Consider the following 18,413-nt stretch of genomic DNA (forward strand, 5'->3'; position numbering starts at 1 on the left):
TGTTTTATAGAGCAAAAGCAGACTTTGCCTGAAAATTAAGTAAAGCAGAAAAGAAAAAAATGTTGGGAAGAGAGATAGCCTACAACTGTGGATCTAAGGATAAAAATGTCACTGGCATAAGAATATGCATGGTGGTTATACTTTAATCAGCTAGTAACCAACCAACTAAAATGCAGATCTGTGTTTCTGATAGCAATCTAGCAGGGTTCATTAAAAAAGTAGGGTTTAGATTTTATGAAAACAAATAATCTGACAAACTTAATTCCATTAATGACCCCCAAAGTTTTTGTTTAATCTTGCTATCATATTTCTAGTCATTTGAGATATAATACTGACCAGCCCAATGCAGTATAGCTTAGGTAATTCCTTACACTAAGGAAAATCCTACTGCTTATAACCAGTGCACACTATCCATAAACTACCATTAGGAGATAGTCTTGGTCAGTCATCCTCCTCCATTACTACTTCTCTCTCTTCTCACTTAATTTAGTCTTTGCATGTATTGTCTAGATAGTATGAAAGCCAGGGACCAAGGTGGCTTTTAGAATGCAAAAAATGATGCAAAGTATACAGTATGAAATAACTATAATGTAGATTTCCTTTTTGCATTTTCCAGTCATATCAGTGAAATTTTATTTCCATAGGCTATGCAGTGCATGTTTCCTCTGTAATCTTATCTCATTACATTTGTGTAGAACTTTGAACTTTAGCCATTGTATACCCTCTTCCCAAACTGAATTATCAAGCTGCTGTTTTCTTTTTTGAAATCTAATAGACATTTTATTTATAGATTTCTAACAACAAACAACCATTTGATTTAGTATAAATATATGCGTACATTATACATATATAAACACATACAAGAGGCCATATGTTCTATGATCCTTAATAAATTAAATTGATGAGTCTTAGGCTATCAGTGTTAAACTGGGATTAAATAAGTTCAGCACAGATTCATCTGTTTTAATACATAGTTTGATAAATGGTTTTCCTCAATGGAATGACCCCAGCTTACAAAATGCAACTCTGAGTATTGATTCTGACTAGATGTGATTGCCCCAGGATAAAATACATTATGTGGTCCTGTATCAGCTACTTGTTGTGGATGTTAAAGAACCAAATAGTCATTAAGGTTCAAGAGGTTACGGCTGGGATCTCATTAACAGCTGATGTAAAAGACAGTGAAGTATTTAGTAAATAGAACATTTAAAACCAAATTGACTTTCTATTTACAAGAGGACAGTATTTGTACCTGGAAATCAGTTGTAAATCAAATGACTGATCTGTTGTCAGGCATTCCACAACATCACAGGGCCATTTGAACTGAAGGGCAAAGACTGTTCTTTTTGAAGGCCATAATCAGAATGAACAGTTGTTAGAATAAATGATGTACTATAAAGATCTGCACATCCTCAAATGCTGAAAATGGAGAAATATGTTACTATAAATTATTTTCTCATCAGATTACTGTGACTGGCTGAGAAAGATGACAGATGATACTCATGCAGAGAATACAAAACCTGACCTAATACAAACTGCTTAATAATTGTAGCAAGACAAAATGCAGATGTGCATGGAGTAACAACCCTGATTTCGGCTTCCTAAGATCCCAAGTGCATACCTTGTGGTATAAAAGGAGTAACTTAATTACCATTCTTTTGCTGGCCACAACATAAAAAGTGACTTCTTGTTTTATTAATTTGACCTGATTAGTAAAATTATATAATAAATATATATTAATTTTTACTAAGTATACATGAAATTCAGATGCTTCTCAGTGCTTAGTGACTAGTGATAGATGTACCTAAATGTGAGAATTGTTCTGTGTGAAATTTGAGAAATCTTTATCAGAAATGTCATTTGCATTCTGTGTAGGACTGTTAACTCGGAATGATACCAACATGCAAATGTATTCTTATCAAATATAAACATTTCATGAGACTTGGTTATAGCACACAAATTGTACTGAAATATCGCAATGCATACAGCAGGACTACAATATAAGTCAATGTAATATCTAGAAAGCTTTTCACGTTTCACTGTTTTGACTTTTTGTATACTTTCACAAGTCAAGTTCAGCTATTCCCTTTAAATTTGTCTTTGTTTATTTGAATAACCAGATTATGAGTTAAGCTTTATTGATTTTTTAATATCAAGTCAATGAACATCACAACCCTAAAAAGAAAAAAATATGTTTGCAGCAGATAAACTCTCCCTTATGAGGCATGCCTCTCAACTGTCCTTGATTTTTAGTGCCATCCCTAATTTTAACTCAGATTTTATCTCTGCTCCTCTTAATTCATCCTACAACTGGTGACTTTTAGAAAAAAGGGGATATAGCAATAAATACTAATCGTAATTAGAGTTATAGATGTCTTTTATGTAAGAAAATGCATGATAATTCACATTCTCTTATTCTGTCAATGTCTCATATTAATATTACTGATATTTAAAAAATATTCCTGATTTGCCTTGATTATTTCTGGATTGACCTTGATTCTGTTGATATGTCTCTCTGATTGGTTGAAAGCTATGATATGGAGACCTTGGCCCCACCCCACCCCACTTACCTTTACATCCCAACTCTATTGTTACACAGAAATAAGGAAAATTAAAAATCTCACTGTATTATGGAGACATGTAGTATACTGATGACTTGCATAATAACAGTAAATATGGTTTCAACAAACTATGATTAAAAAATGTTGCCTGAAAGCCACTCACTGCAAATGCACTCAGCAGAGTGTAAGCATGGTTTATCCTTAGCTCTGTGACACTCCAAATTGCCTTGTAGCCTTAGAACTGTTATGGTGCTCCAAATTCCAGAAGATGCTTCAAGTCATCGATATGGGCTGGATTGCGATTTAGACCTATATTAGGCAAGAGACAGCTTACAGCCTCAGTCTGAAGTGGCCTCTCAAGTAGTGATACTTTTTCATTCATTACTATCTCTATAAAATTTGCTGCGGTAGCGTTGTCGCCTCACAGTTAAGACATTGTCCTGTTCGATTCTCAGCTAGAGCGTCTTCTGTGTGGGGTGATATGCGTGAATGGGCGTACCTTCATTCAAAGTTGTGCGTCAGGGCCGACAACTCGGCACATAAAAATCTACTGCCAATCATTAGTGGACCGGATTTCCACTGTGGCGACCCCTAACTGGGAAATCCGAAAGACACAACAACAACAACAACTATCTCTATAAAATTATTTTCTATTAATAAATGACTCGGAACTGAACAATTTAAGGAATGTTTTCAAAGATCTACTTGGAGCGATCTTTCTGCCCTTCCCAGCATGGGCTTGTTATGCATCTTGGCAGATTTTTTGTTAAGTTCATTTAACATGCAAACTTATTTCTGTCATCACTTGCCAACTATGGTCTTTACAGCTTCCCATACCTGAGACTGCAACATTGTTTCTACATCTGATCCTACCATTGGTCAATATTTCTCTAAAATAATAAATTAAGTTATATGCACATAATGTATAAGAGAAACATAAAAATTACAGGAGATTGTACATGCTGAAACAGAAACAAAAATAAAAGCATTGAAATAAGGACAAATAAATGCTCCACTTATAATTATGATGATCTTTCTGTGCCCTGTAATACCCTTTTCGAAGGACCTGCAGAGGAGCAAAAACTATTAGTAGCACATGATTGGTCACATTGCGTTCCTCTTAATTGGCTCCCCTTGCCTCAGGAGCAGTTAATTGATTGAATCATATATTGCAATATCAATTAGCTTTACTTGCAGTATACAAGCCAGTCAAAAATCCCAAAGTGAACCCACTACTGTTCAATGGAGAACAGTGGAACAATGGGCTACATTGATCAGAAATGTGCAGCAGTCCATACAATCCGGTACACTTGGCTGCTCAGAGTTATAGCACAATGACTTCACTGGAAGGCACATATATTTACAAATTTCTAGCAAACAAACTTTGAAAATGTAATAAATTTGTCTCCAGAAATAAAAAAGTCAGTGGTGCATCTCACACTGTAACATAGTACTTCAAATGACGCTAAACCAGGGCATGAACAAAGAGGAAAAAGTTCATGTTGCTAAACCAAACCAGCATAAAGATCTTATGCCTTCATAACTGTGGTGAATTTAATTCTGAAGATAAATAAAGAAAAATAAATAAATAAGTACCTGATGGGGTCTGAATTATGTTCACTGATAAACAGCTGATAATGAAACAGTGACCAAAGAAAAAGTGTATTTTCTTTAATTGAAATTTTATTGCTTACTTTTCACTTGTGTTTACAAGATAGTAAATTACATGAGATCGTATATTTGAATGCAGCACATGAAAAAATGCTACTAAAACTGTGAGCTATTTAAAACAGTTTGAACAATCATTGCAAAATAGCACAGTTGTGTTATACTCAGGCAAAAGTGATTTATACTATACACAAAGGGGTATTAGAAATGCGTAATGTTTATGTGAAGGACTAATTACTGGATCAGTGTTTTCATTTTTACCTAGTTTAACAGAGTGTGGCTAGATATGCATGTGATGTAGTTGAGATGCATATTAAAGGAACTTATAAGCACTCTTTGTATTTTTCTGATTTATAAACTCTGTGAACAGGACCCAGAAGGCAATACCAAAGTTGTAGCTGAAATAAGGTCAATATCCACCATAAAGAACATGTGAAAATAAGGGGTATGAATATTTTAACTCGTTGAGTCATTCATACATTGGAAAGCTTGTCAACACCATCCAGAGTTTAAACAAAAGGAAGTTCCATCTCCAGTTCAGCTCCACGATGTTGAATTCTCCAGTCACTGTTTTCCATAGGAAATCAGTGCTAGTACAGCTTGTAGGTGCGTGATGCTAGTATTTTCAGTGTTTCCAGAGAATTAATTTTTCTTCACATTTGTGCATCAGTGGAGTTGGTATATATGTAACTTCAGGGCAGTATGTGATGCTTGTCATCACTTGAGGTTGCAGGCATCACTTATGTTTAATTTGTTTCATCCAGTTGAGTTTCTATTCAACTGAAATTGTTAATACTTGGTGAAAGGTTAGCTATTAGTGCTTGTATGTCCTTGCCATTTTGTTGTCTAACTATTCTTGCATGGATCTCCCAGCTTAAGAAATCCTTTTATTTATGTTTCTTTGATTCGCATTCAAAGATGATGTCCAGACCGATATCATGCAATAACAGTTATGTACACATATAACGGTTATTGCATGATAACTGTTATGTGTATACATACTTTTTCTATGTAGTGCTGAATATAATAATAGCACTTTTTTATTTTTGAATCTCCCATTCCATTCTCAGCTGGAGTGCCTTCTGCATGGAGTCTGCATGTCTTCTCCATAGTCGAGTGACATCTAAAGACATGCAGGTAGGTGTGTGCATGAATGGGTGTGCCTTCTTTGAAGGGCGGGCATCAGGCTGGCAACTCATCACCGTAAAAATCCACTGCCAACCATTAGCAGCCTGGAGTTCCACTCTGGCGACCCCTAACTGGGAAAAGCCGAAAGATCTACTACTTTTTTATTTTTTAATATAATTTAGTAAAGGTGCTTTACATGTGACACTAACTAACAATGCAGTATTGCATGGGAGGTGTTTAAACTCAAATTCTAAGTTGATAACCATCACAGCTTCCTAATGTGGCAGCCATATATATTACTTATATGAATAATATTACAAATAGCACTTTTTTATTTATCAATGTGTTTATTCACACTGAACTGAACAGAGGAGGGGCACTGACCACAACTCTGATCTGTGATATATAACAATAAGTATCCTGTTTTTTTTTTTTTTTTGCTTATTTTTATTATTTGTTGCTTATTCTAACCATTTATAGCACATTTTTATTGTCTGATGCCTACTATTTGTTACTGTATTTTATTGCTATAAACTAATCTGCACTATTGTACTGAAATTTTCTGTCTTACAGGGCCTGTTTAATCACTTTTGTTACTGTCACACTGTTTGTAATGCTTGTTTGGCTAGTTTCACTGTGTGAAAGGTAATAACTAGAAATTTTCTCCATGTGTTAAGCATCTGTTTGTTCTGATTCCCTGCCAAGGAATGTATCATATAACTGATTTGTTTGCAGTTAAAACCATTCTCAAGAGTATCTGTGCTCCTTTATCTGTTTAAAACTTTCATTTAGTTTCTCACTTCTGTTTTTCTGCTGTGATAAACATTTATGTAGTGTTTTCTGCCTAAAATAGTGTAGCTAATAGCTGTAGCATATTCCCAGTTCAGGTTTGTTGTTTCTGAGCCTCTTTGTTTGTTTGTTTGCTTGTTTCTTTCTTTCTTTCTTTCTTTCTTTCTTTCTTTCTTTCTTTGCAGTGGTTGTTTGTTCTGAGCACATGATGCAGGCCATCTTGGATTAGCAAAAGCCTTTCTTCACCTTAGTGAAATGATTGTGTTGTTTGGCCACTGGCTGGTAGAGGTTGGCTGATCTAGGGCTTAGAGTAAGCACTCATTTGGTCCTTTTGAGCTTTTTTAAGTTGTCTCAAGTTGTACCTACTGGTATTTAGACACTGCCATTGAGAGGAATTATGTTTTTTCACACTGAGCTGAACAGAGCAGGGGCACTGTCCACAGCTCTGATTTGTGATATATAACAACAAGTATCCTTTTTTTTTTTTTTTTTTTTTGCTTATTTTTACTAGTTATTGCTTATTTAAAAAATTTATAGCACTTTTTATTGTCTGCTGCCTAGTAATTATTACTTTATTTTATTGCTACTAATCTGCACTATTGTACTGAAACTGTCTGTCTTACAGGGCCTGTCACAATGTTTGTTACCTTTTTTAGCTAGTTTCACTGTGTGAAAGGAATTAACTGAAAAATGTGTCCATTTGTTAAATATATGTTCATTTGTTCTGATTTCCTGCGAAGGAGTGTATCATATAACTGATTTGTTTGTAGTTAAAAGCATTCTCTAGAGTCTCCTTGCTCCTTTGTTTGTTTAAAACTTACACTTAGTGTCTCACTGCTGTTTTTCTGCTGTAATATACATTTCTGTAGTATTTTCTGCCTAAATAGTGTAGCTAGCAGCTGTAGCATAGTCCCAGTTCATATTTGCTGCCTCTAGGCCTGTTTGTTTGCAGTGGTTATTATTTCTGAGCATGTGTTTCAGGCCATCTTGGATCAGCAAAAGCCTTTCTTTACCTCGGTGAGAGGATTGTGTTGATTGGCCACTGGCTGGTAGAGGTTGGTTGGTCTTGGGCTTGGAGTAAGCACTCATTAGTCCTTTTGAGCTTTTTTAAAGTTGTTTCAGGTTGTACCTTCTGGTATTTATACACTGCCATTGAGAGGAATTCTGTTTATTCACATTGAGCTGAACGGAGGAGGGGCACTGACCACAACTCTGATATGTGATATATAACAATAAATATCCTGTTTTTTATTACTAGTTATTGCCTATTATAACCATTTATAGCACTTTTTATTGTATGGTGCCTACTATTTTTCCTGTATTTTATTGTTATAAACTAATCTGCACTATTGTACTGAAATTGTCTGCCTTACAGGGCCTGTTAAATCATTTTTGTTATGGTCACACTGCTTATAAAGCTCTTTTAAGTAGTTACTCTGTGTGAAAAGTATTAACTGGAAATTTCCTCCATTTGGTAAGCATCTGTTTGTTTGTTATGATTTCCTGCCAAGGAATGTATCATGTAACTGATTTGTTTGCAGTTAAAAGCATTATCATAGGTTAGTACTAGGCTAACTGCCCTTTTGAACCATTTGAAGTCTGAAGTTACCCCATGTGAGAATCAAGCGCTGCACCTTGTGTCTTTAAGGTAAACACCTTAACCATTATGTCATCCTCCTGTCTGAGTCTCCTTGCTCCTTTATCTGTTTAAAACTTTAATTTAGTGTCTCACTGCTGTTTTTCTGCTGCAATAAACATTTATGTATTGTTTTCTGCCTAAAATAGTGTAGCTAGTAGCTGTAGCATGGTTTCACACCCTCCCTCCATATTGATATCTTGTCGTTATACTTGGTAGCTTTGCAGTTGCCCGCCCTTACTGGAAATTTGATCTGGGGCAGTCCTCCCAATCCAGTGTCATTAGCTCATTCTACCTAATACAGAGAGAACGTTTGGGAAGTCCAACCCGCTTAGTTTCTGAACCTTGAATTTTCTCCTTTCTCCCTTTCCACTTTATTAAAAAAAAAAAAAAATATTGAGCTGCTTTTACAGTATTTGTGTTTACTCCTCCTACACTATTACTTTTGTTTTTCTGATACTTGTTCTCTAAAGTGTTCAATTGCATCTTCTCTGCTGCATTTATTACTACTTGTTTTTAGTCTGTTTAAATTTTAAGTGTTATTCTAAGCCTCTTAGTTTTGGTTTAAGCACTTGGGCTTTAGGCCTAACCCTTAGCTCTCCCTGGCCTCTCTCCCTCTGATTCTGACAAATATGGATGGACAATTTCCTATGGTTTCTCCTGCCAGCCTGGTTGATATGGGCATCCTGAGACAGTGTAGCAACTGCCTCAAGTATATGGACAACCATCTACTGCTACCACCTATGGACACAATCTGTAAGAAATACAATTGCATAAAGAAGCTTGAGTCTATGCTCTCTTTCTCTCTCTCTGTCTTACAAGCCAGTATATCTGTAAGGCTGTCAACACAATCACTACACATAAGACACCACCCACAACTACACAGAACACATTAACATATGGGGAGGTTCTCAACAAAAACAAACCCAAACAAAGGAGACTTCAGTGGCAAAAGCACATGAGAACTCCACAACCCTCCACACCACATACTATGCATAGTCCACACACCAGTGTCTGGCAACCACTAAGGCCTAACCATAAACCCAACATATTAGGCATGGGAGACTCCATTATGAGAGACACAGATGTGCTTCTCACCAGTCTGGATAAGGAGAAAATCATGGTTAGTTGTTTGTCAGGTGCCAGAATCCACCATATCACAAACACACTCAAGTCTCTCAATGTCAGGTACTCTTATAACTCTGTCATAGTCCATGTTGACATGAATGACTTGAGACGTACCTCTCTGAACTATATGAAGAGAGACATGAAAATGTGTCCCAGGAAGGTATGTCCCTAGCCTTAAGCAGCATTCTACCGTCACCCAGAACGATGCCTCAATACAAAGAGAAAATGATTGACTTCAACAATCGGCTTAGTTTCTGATGTCATTCCAGGGGGATACAGTGCCTGACAGCCAGGGAAGATATGATCGACAGACCATGATGCTTTGCTAGAGATGGCCTGTATCTGTCTCACTTGGGATTCAGGCATCTGGCAAAGGCCCTTGCCACCCCCATAGTGCCTTTTTTAGGAAACATCATGAGGTCAATACTACCCACATAAAAATTCAACAAAAGTCAAATGCTGCTAAACGCCAGGAGTCTAAACATGAAATTGCACTGATTGCAAGCATTCTTAACCCTGGAAGATGCTGACATTTGTGCAGTCACAGAAACCTGGTTTAAAGCTATGGAGAGCACCCCATCCTTACCTGGTTATTCATCCTGTCATATACATTCAAACCCCAAACTATGGGCAGCAAAGCCAAAGGAAGTGGAGTTTCAATATATATTAAAGACACACACACCTCCAGGATGGTCAAACAGTATGACACACAGGAGACACTCCAGGTCCAGTTAACCATTGACAAGACCCCTATTCAAATTATAGCTAGCTACTGGCCCCCAAATTTGACTCACAATGCCCACTCTGCCTATCTGAGCTTCTTTAAACCTATCAAGATTGAACCCTTTACCCTGATCCTGAGTGACTTTAATTACTGAACCATAGATTGGAAAAACTACTCATGCCAGAACACAAATGCCCAGAGATTCCTCGATTTTATCAATGCAAATGCCTTGGAACAGCTAGTCAATACCACAACAAGAGGTGATAATATCTTGGACTTGGTATTAACCAACATGAAAAACCTCTGCAGCACCCCTATGAAATCATCCTCCTTGGTAATATCCAAACATAAAGCAGTCACTTTAAAAGTCACCAGCTCCCCTGACCCCCCCTCTAGCCAGGGGCAAACAAAAAAAACTTCTCCCAAACTGATTACAACCTTCTGAGTGATGGTATAAAGAGCTTCACTGCCCCCTCCCCCACTGTAGGAACTGGCAACAATGTCCAAATCTACACCAAAGTCCTATACAAGCATTTATATAGATGCATGGAGTCAGGAATACCTGATAGGACAAAATCATCTTCCGCAAGGAAGAATAAACCTGTCTGGTGGACATCTGCAATAAATAAACTATATAACAAAAGGAAAACATTTCTGTCCAGGATCAAGAAAGAGCAGGTGCCTCATTGGAAGCAATCTCTCCTTAGCCTGAACAAGCAAATAAGAGCACTAGTGAAATCCGCTAAAGCCAACTTCGAGTTCAAATTGAACACAAGTATTAGAGACAGTCATAAGGCCTTCTTCACATATGTCTGCAATCTCAAAGGAAGTACTCAGATCTGTTCAGAAATGGTAGTCAAGGACACTACATACTCAAATGCTGTAGATATAGCCAATCTACTTGCTGATAGATTCAGTGAAAACGTCTCCCCTCTGTCCCCCATCAGTAAATCAAGACATCTCTAGTACCTGCCCCCACCCCTTATTTCTAGAATACAGCCTCCATGGGACTTGATAACATCCCAGGCTGCATCTTACATGAACTTAGGCATGTACTTGCAGCACCATTAGGCACCCTATTCAACCAAAGCCTGAGTACCGGCTTTGTCCCAGTCGAGTGGAGGTCAGCCACTGTCATCCCTTTACACAAAGGTGGAGCGTCCACTGATCCAGGAAATTATAGACCCATCAGCATAACTAGCCTGATCTGCAAGGCCATGGAACAGATTATCATAGGTTCATAGGTTGGTACTAGGCTATCAGCCCTAGGGCCTATGCAAGCCTAGCCATAACAATTCCCTGGATATTTCTTCCCACAATATTTACTTCTCCAGGCCCCTGTCCAGCAGGGTTACTGACATGATCCCTGGGGTGAATTTCCTATCTCCCATCCAATCATCAAGGTTCCTTTTGAAGAGGGCCACAAGCAAATAAGAGCACTAGTGAAATCCGCTGGACCTCATTAACAGGGACATTGGCAACCTCCAACACTCACCCCCACACAGTTTGTCTTTGTCAAGCGGAGGCCATTTCTGTTAACTCTGGTTGACTTCTTTGAGACAGTCACCAAAGCCATGGATGAGGAGAAGATGATGCACATCGTCTACTTTGACCTGGCCAAAGCCTTTGACACTATTCCCCACTCGGGCATAGTAGATAAACTCACTCAACTAGGCATCAATCCATATTTTACCAGATAGGTAGCAAACTGGCTCACTGATAGAACCCACCTAATCAAAATAGGGGAAGCCACCTCAAACAGTAGACCCGTAATGAGTAGCTTACCCCAGGGATTGGTATTAGGGCCTCTGTTATTTGGGATATACTTTTCTGAGGTGCAAGTCAAAACCAGTGGTCTATGGCTGACCAAGTTTGCAGACGACTGCAAGCTGGGTGCAATCATCAGTTCCCCAAGTGATCTTCTTAACTACCACTTTTCATTCAAACATTAATTTTCCTGCACACTCCTGCTTGCTTACACTATATAAAACTAAATTCAACCACATGTGGTTCACACAAATGAGCATTAACTCATTTCTGCATTCTATCTTTTTGCACTGAAAAAAAATCTTTTTACCACATACGTGTGAGTGTATGTATGTGTGTGTGTGTATATATATATATATCTATATCTATATACATATGTATATATATATATCTATATATATATATATATATATATATATATATATATATATATATATATATATATATATATATCCTTATACATAAATGCAGACACTATTTGGAGAATGCAGATTCTAAGACAGTGTTTTCCCAGGGAGAAAGCCCCTGTGTATCACCAAAACCCCCCTACTAATTATTTATCCCAACTCTGAGATCACTATCACACAATTCACCTGGAAAAAGGTATTATTATTACCCAACCTCAAGGATTGTCTAATGTCACACAACTGTTGAGTATCTGCTTTGTCAACATTGGGGCTGTGATGGACCAGTGTCGACAGTCTCATGGGTAGGGATGTGAGTCACACTACTGCAGTCTGGAGGCACTTGGGACTCGGATTCCACAACACTCTCCCTATCCAAGGTGATCACACCACTCATGTGTCACATGCTGTCCCTGTCTGCTGTCTTATTTGTCTCGTCTGTTTGCAAATGCATCCTCACCTACCCAACTTACCTCCCCCACATGTACCTATGTCTCTTCCCCAAAATTCCACACACGTAATTTAGTCCAATTTACTTGACAATGCAGTTATGTTGTCCTCACCCTCTCTCGGAGGTTTGAGAATCCAATTTCATCTATAAATTCTGTCAAAGTGCACAACTGTTGCCATACAAGAAATTGATAGCTATGGTTCTTTCCTACACCTTTCCTGCACATCCCTCCCTGCCTTTCACTATGTTTTTCCCTCTGCTTGCCTCCATTTCACCACTTTCCCATCTCCCCTTTTTTCTTTTCTTTATTTTTTTTAGCAAGGAGCTGAGTGAAACGACGTGTTGTGCAGCTTCTCTAAGCTCAGCTAAATAGTGGTATAATGACTATATGATTTTCCAACATTGTAAGACACGTGTACAAAATAAATATGTCTGCTATGCATTGAACCTGAGCCCTTCACACCTGCAGCACACTGCATTAATCCACCACACCACACAACTCTTATTTAAAACAGGCGGTTTAAACAGAACATAGCCAGTTACAGTCATTAGGCATGTTTCAGTGGAACTGCATGCCATGCCACACCATGCAAACTGGAATAAAAAGTCATGGAATAAATGGGAGTGTATCTTGGACTCTGGTGCAATAGTACACCACTAGACAGCCAAACACATGATAATGGATGTAACTGAGGCCTGTGATAGCAGGTAAATGTGCTCTTTTACCAGCAACATGTATAAAGTCACCTGCTAAGGCATTCATGGTAAAATACATATTCAACTGAGACTCTGGTGCAGAAATTCATCCATATAAAGCCATGCACATACTGATGGATGTAGTAAATGTATGTCACAGCCTGTATGTGTGCACATATATCTTGCAAATACATCCACTGGAACAGTGACTCAGTAACGCAGTCTGTTAAATGCCTTGCATACAGTACATTTTGCCACACACAGTCCTGGGTTCAAATCCAGTGTTGTGTTGCATTTCAATTACATTACTGTGAAGACAGCAATTAATGAATGACTCATGCACTCATTATCCACACAAAGCATTGCAAAGTAAATAACTACTTTTCACTGTTGGAAGTCACAGGCCTGAAGGTAGGGGTACACATTCCATATCCGTTTAGCATTACTAGATATCGCCTAGTACTCTGTTATTGACACAGTTGCCTAACATACGCACTTTACACACATGCAGTAATTGAAGTGTCAGAGTTACTCCCACCTTCTCTGCCTATACAAGAAGGCTGACACAGCTGACACAGACACACCTGTGGCTTGTTGTCCTCCAAAGTGCTAACACTCACTGCCAATGTCAATTACTTGCAGCAGCAGCAGCTGCAGCTTGTGGTACACACAGCTCTATGTAAAGGTTTCTGCTATAGACCTATCCTCTGTGATGTAGTCTCCTCACCCCAGTAATGTCCATCTCAACAGCTAAGAAAGGGTCCCTGCTCTACATGAAGGTCTTATGTACTGAACAGTGGTTGCATGTCATTGGCTAATGATAGTGCAATTTAGCTGTTTTGGGTGCAATTAGCATATCAGAGTCACAGATTGGTTTAGAGGCAATTTCCTGCTAATGAGCAGCATGTTGAAATGCAAACAGCTGGCTATGGGCAAACATTCTGTATGAGACTTCCCTCACACAGAGCACACCTTTGTTAAACAGTAGTAGTAGCACATTTCAACAGAGAAGACTTGCACTCCACCAGGTATGTACCTGTTTTTTCTGTATAACAGGATGCAGATAGGAGGACAGAGGTATGGGGAATAGGGAGTACAGTACTAAGCCTGTCTTAAACCTGTGATAATGACATGTCATTGATACCCTGCTGTTTTACACATACATGCAATGTACAATATATCAGGGTTGCATTGTCTTTTGTCATTGTGGCACACTGGTGTTGTTAGGCATCTCAATATAGTGGTCGTAATAGCACATTGTTATTTGTCCGGCACTGGTCTTATGACATATTATTGGGTGGCTGGCCTTTGGGGACACACCACAGTGGACCGAAAGGTTGGGTGTATGATCATACAGCAGGATGTCTTATCGCACACAGGGAACTACCTCAGTAATGATAGTATCTCAGTTGTATCCACACATGAAGTATGTTGTCACAATGTGAAGTATGACATGTGTGAACAAGCAGTGGATAGTGCCGGCCATGTTGTTCTTGCTGTATCTGTACATGGTGGACATCCGTGTACTTGATCCTGTAATATATTTCCCTTTTGGTGTGCTTCAGGACTAATGTATCGTAGAAGGCATGCCCCCTTCTCAGATGCAGAGAATGAACTTATACTTCAAGGACTATGGCAGCATCATCACATCCTCCTATTCAAGGGGAGGCATAATAGGGAACACCAGACTGCATTGTGGGCAGACCTTGTCCAGAATGTGAATGAACCTGGCCACCAGGATAGGACATTTGAACAGGTTTGACACCGTGCCATGGACATAGTGAATGCTGCACAATGAAGAGCAGCTGATGTAGCCAGGGATCATGCCATCACTGGTGGAGGGCCTGCAATGGAACAACCACTCATGGCCATTGGCCTCTGAGGAATTCCTGGCAAACCTAGGGAAACACGATAGCTCTCAGGCATTCATTACACCATATATTGTGGTGGTGGGTGCAACAGTATCCACAGCAGAAGACCACACAGGTAAACTTACTGTGATCACCGTTGTAATACTATAGTAGTCATTCTGTCAGGCTGTACATACCTTTACATGGTGTGAGGTCTATGTGCAGTGGGGAGGGTTAGCTCAGTTATACACTCATACTCAGAATGTCAGTAATACATCAAGTAACACAGGAGCTACTGTACATGTACATATACTCAGGTATTACCTTGTTGTGCTGCAGCATACGGTGGTACTGAAATTACCTCACCCTCACCTTTTTGCAGGTCTGTCAGGAGTTGTCCAAGGCCATGGTCCTGCTTCTGGTAAGCTTGATACTGTTTTGTTATGGAACATACATATGCTATTAAGGGTAAAGGCCAGGATAATACCCTATGTACAGGTAATGTTGTGTATAACCAGAATAGAATGTTTATATGTTCCAGTCTGGAACAGTTACCTAAGTTTCCTAAAGTGGGTAATCATTGGAGTGTAGTTGAATGAGTAGAAACACTTTTGTAGTTATAGTTCAGAGTAAAAAAGCCTCCTGGTGTACATGAGGCAATTAATTCAACATGCCTTGTACTTACCAAAAGGTCGATGGCACATACCTTAGGCATTGAAATATGCATTTGTATAGATTTGTTAAGATAGATGTACTGCATTTTATGTGCTGTGTTATCAGGTGTAGTGTAATATTGCATACCTAAAAGGTACATTGTCCTAGCCAAGTGTCACATGACATGTTTGTTATAAAGGCCTTGAGTCGAATGTGTATGTTGCTGTGAAGAAGTCTATTGTGCATGAAAGCGGTAAGAGGATGTAAGAGTGGTAATGCAGTTGTGAATCCTCATTATTATGATTCTTTGTGGCTTTTCCATACATAATGCACAAATTTCTCAGGTGACCAGGGGATCGGGGTCTCTCCCCATACCACTTGATGTCAGTGCCTCTTCAGACTCTGATGATGATGGTGGCCACAGTAAGGCACAGGTGGGGTTGTCAGGGGCTGAATCTGTACCAGAGGTTGACATTCATCTTCTGCCCCCATTGTCACCACACACATTCAGTATGCCCACACATACACAGTCCCCACAGGTCTCATATATGGGACAGTCAGAGGGTTGAGACATTAAACAGGCCAGTGTGGCAACTATGGCATCAGTGAGTGAACACACTGGCAATAGCCAGAGAGCTGGCAAGGTCCAACACAGGCGGATTGACAGGGGTGATCATAGGATTACTACTGTCTGTCCACAACCACTTGCAGGTGTCTCATCATGGGCCACTCAGCTCATGTTTCAGGCTGTCATGGAGGCACAGGGATATTCTGAATGGAACACCATATGTATGCTTAGTGTTATGGATGCAGCACAGTCTGACATATGTTACTGCCTCCACCGCATTGGCGGCACCCTGGGTTGGTTCACTTCTGCAGTGAATAGACAGTGGACTGAAGAGGCAGGCCATGGGCACATGGTCCTGGGCAGTCCCATGAGGGACACGGTCCCAGTAGACAGCAGTCACCATCAGGTATTAGCATCACATCTGACATTGAGCATGGTGGTGCCAGTGAAACTGATGGCAGAGCCAGTTCCCGTGTTCAGGGCTGGAGACAGTGAACTGCCAACTCTACCATGTACAGTCTACAGCTGTCCAACATACACATGTGTAAGGCTAGCACTGAGCTTGACTGTGTACATGCACACACTAACACACCACTGTCACATGAAGGTCACCTACAGACACACATGGCACCTCTCCATGCCCCATCTAGCCCAGTCCCCGTCCTGACTCACACACATGCTGTCAACCATTTGGGCCAGCCTAGGCCTCCAGAACCCCTACACGTCACCCTGTGCAAATGATGATATATGTGCCACATCCCTGTCATCCTTCCAATCGATGCAGGGGAATGATGTTATGTGGCTGATGCACAGGGTGACTATATTACTTGACTTGTATTTGTGTAATACAGTATTGTTTTGCATGCCATTTGTAGTGGTCACCAACATATACTGTATGCTGGCATGTGTCACGAGTACGCAACATACTTTTGTGGACCTTATGTTGTATGATGTTGTAGTGGCTGTATTGTTACACAATGACAGGTATGACATAGACCTGTGTATGTTTCTGTTGCAGGAGTCTGAGAGAATAACCAATGGACACATGGTGGCAGTGAAGCTGCACAGCATGGCATGGCAGCACAGCATAAATATGACTTCAGCAAGTTATAACAGTATTCATGCATGGCTCCATAAGTTCACATCTGTATGACAGTCTACCAAGGACAATGGTGGCAGTCAGCATACTCATGCATTCATAATTTGTGATAAGGTCTACTGCAGGGCAAGGTGTTACCTTGCTGGGGTGCATATGCTGCCTGTCTGTAGGGAGCATAGTAGATGGATGCCTCACTGTAAGGACATTTACCTATTATGTCAGGTTAGTACTATATGCTTGTGTGAGACATTTGTCTAGCAGAAATAAACACACCCTTGAAACAGACCCTGCCTAATGGCATACAGGGCACCTCAATGCACCTCAGCAAATGCTATCAGTTTGATATGCTGGGCAGCTGTCATCTCAACACATGGCATCTTCCTGAGTCCTTCTCAGACTGGGGCAATATGTGCTAGTCTTGTACTGAGGGGTATACATATGTCTCTGATTGTGAGGGCTGTATGGCCATTATGCTAGTTAAGTTCACATGTGCTATGGCCCCATAACATGATGTACACTGCCGGAACAGCCTCAGACACAAACATGGCCACATTCAAGCTAACACCACTTCCTCTCACTGCATACAGGACATGCCAAGGCACACACATACTGCAGGTTGGCTGTATGTACAATAGAGCACTTACCTATGTACTGGCACACACTACAGATCACAGTACCTGATGCACACAAAAAAAAACTCTTGTCTACTAATACTATCAGTTTAGAATATATAATGCTTGTTGATATCAGCAAGTCTTGTTATGGTCAGTCATTTTGGGGGGGCACATTATCCGCTACAAATAAAATGATGCAAACCCCTACCTATGTCTACTTTACATAGGATATCATATGTATGCCATATGGATATACACATGCACCATGTTGGGAAGAGTGAGATTAGAACCTCCTACTTATCTAGGCTTATGCACTGTAGATCTCATGGCCCACGGCTTAACTTTTGCTCTTACTCTGTCAGCTGGTAGCCTTAAGGTGACTGATATCATCAGGCCTTGTAGAAGAGGGCAGTGTAGAAGCAAGCAACAAGTTACAGGTCAAAAAGTGCACAACTTTTGCAGATGAATAACCAATGAGGGCATGACTTTTGATTTGCAAGGCAATATATATATATATATATATATATATATATATATATATATATATATATATATATATATACACACACACACACACACACACACACACACACACACACACACACACACACACACACACGTGCACCATGTAGCCTGGAGTGAGATTAGAACCTCTACCTATGTAGGTATTATACAC

Source organism: Protopterus annectens, chromosome 3.part0, assembly GCF_019279795.1.
Source record: "Protopterus annectens isolate FY-2018-M chromosome 3.part0, PAN1.0, whole genome shotgun sequence".
Taxonomy (NCBI): Eukaryota; Metazoa; Chordata; order Ceratodontiformes; family Protopteridae; genus Protopterus; species Protopterus annectens.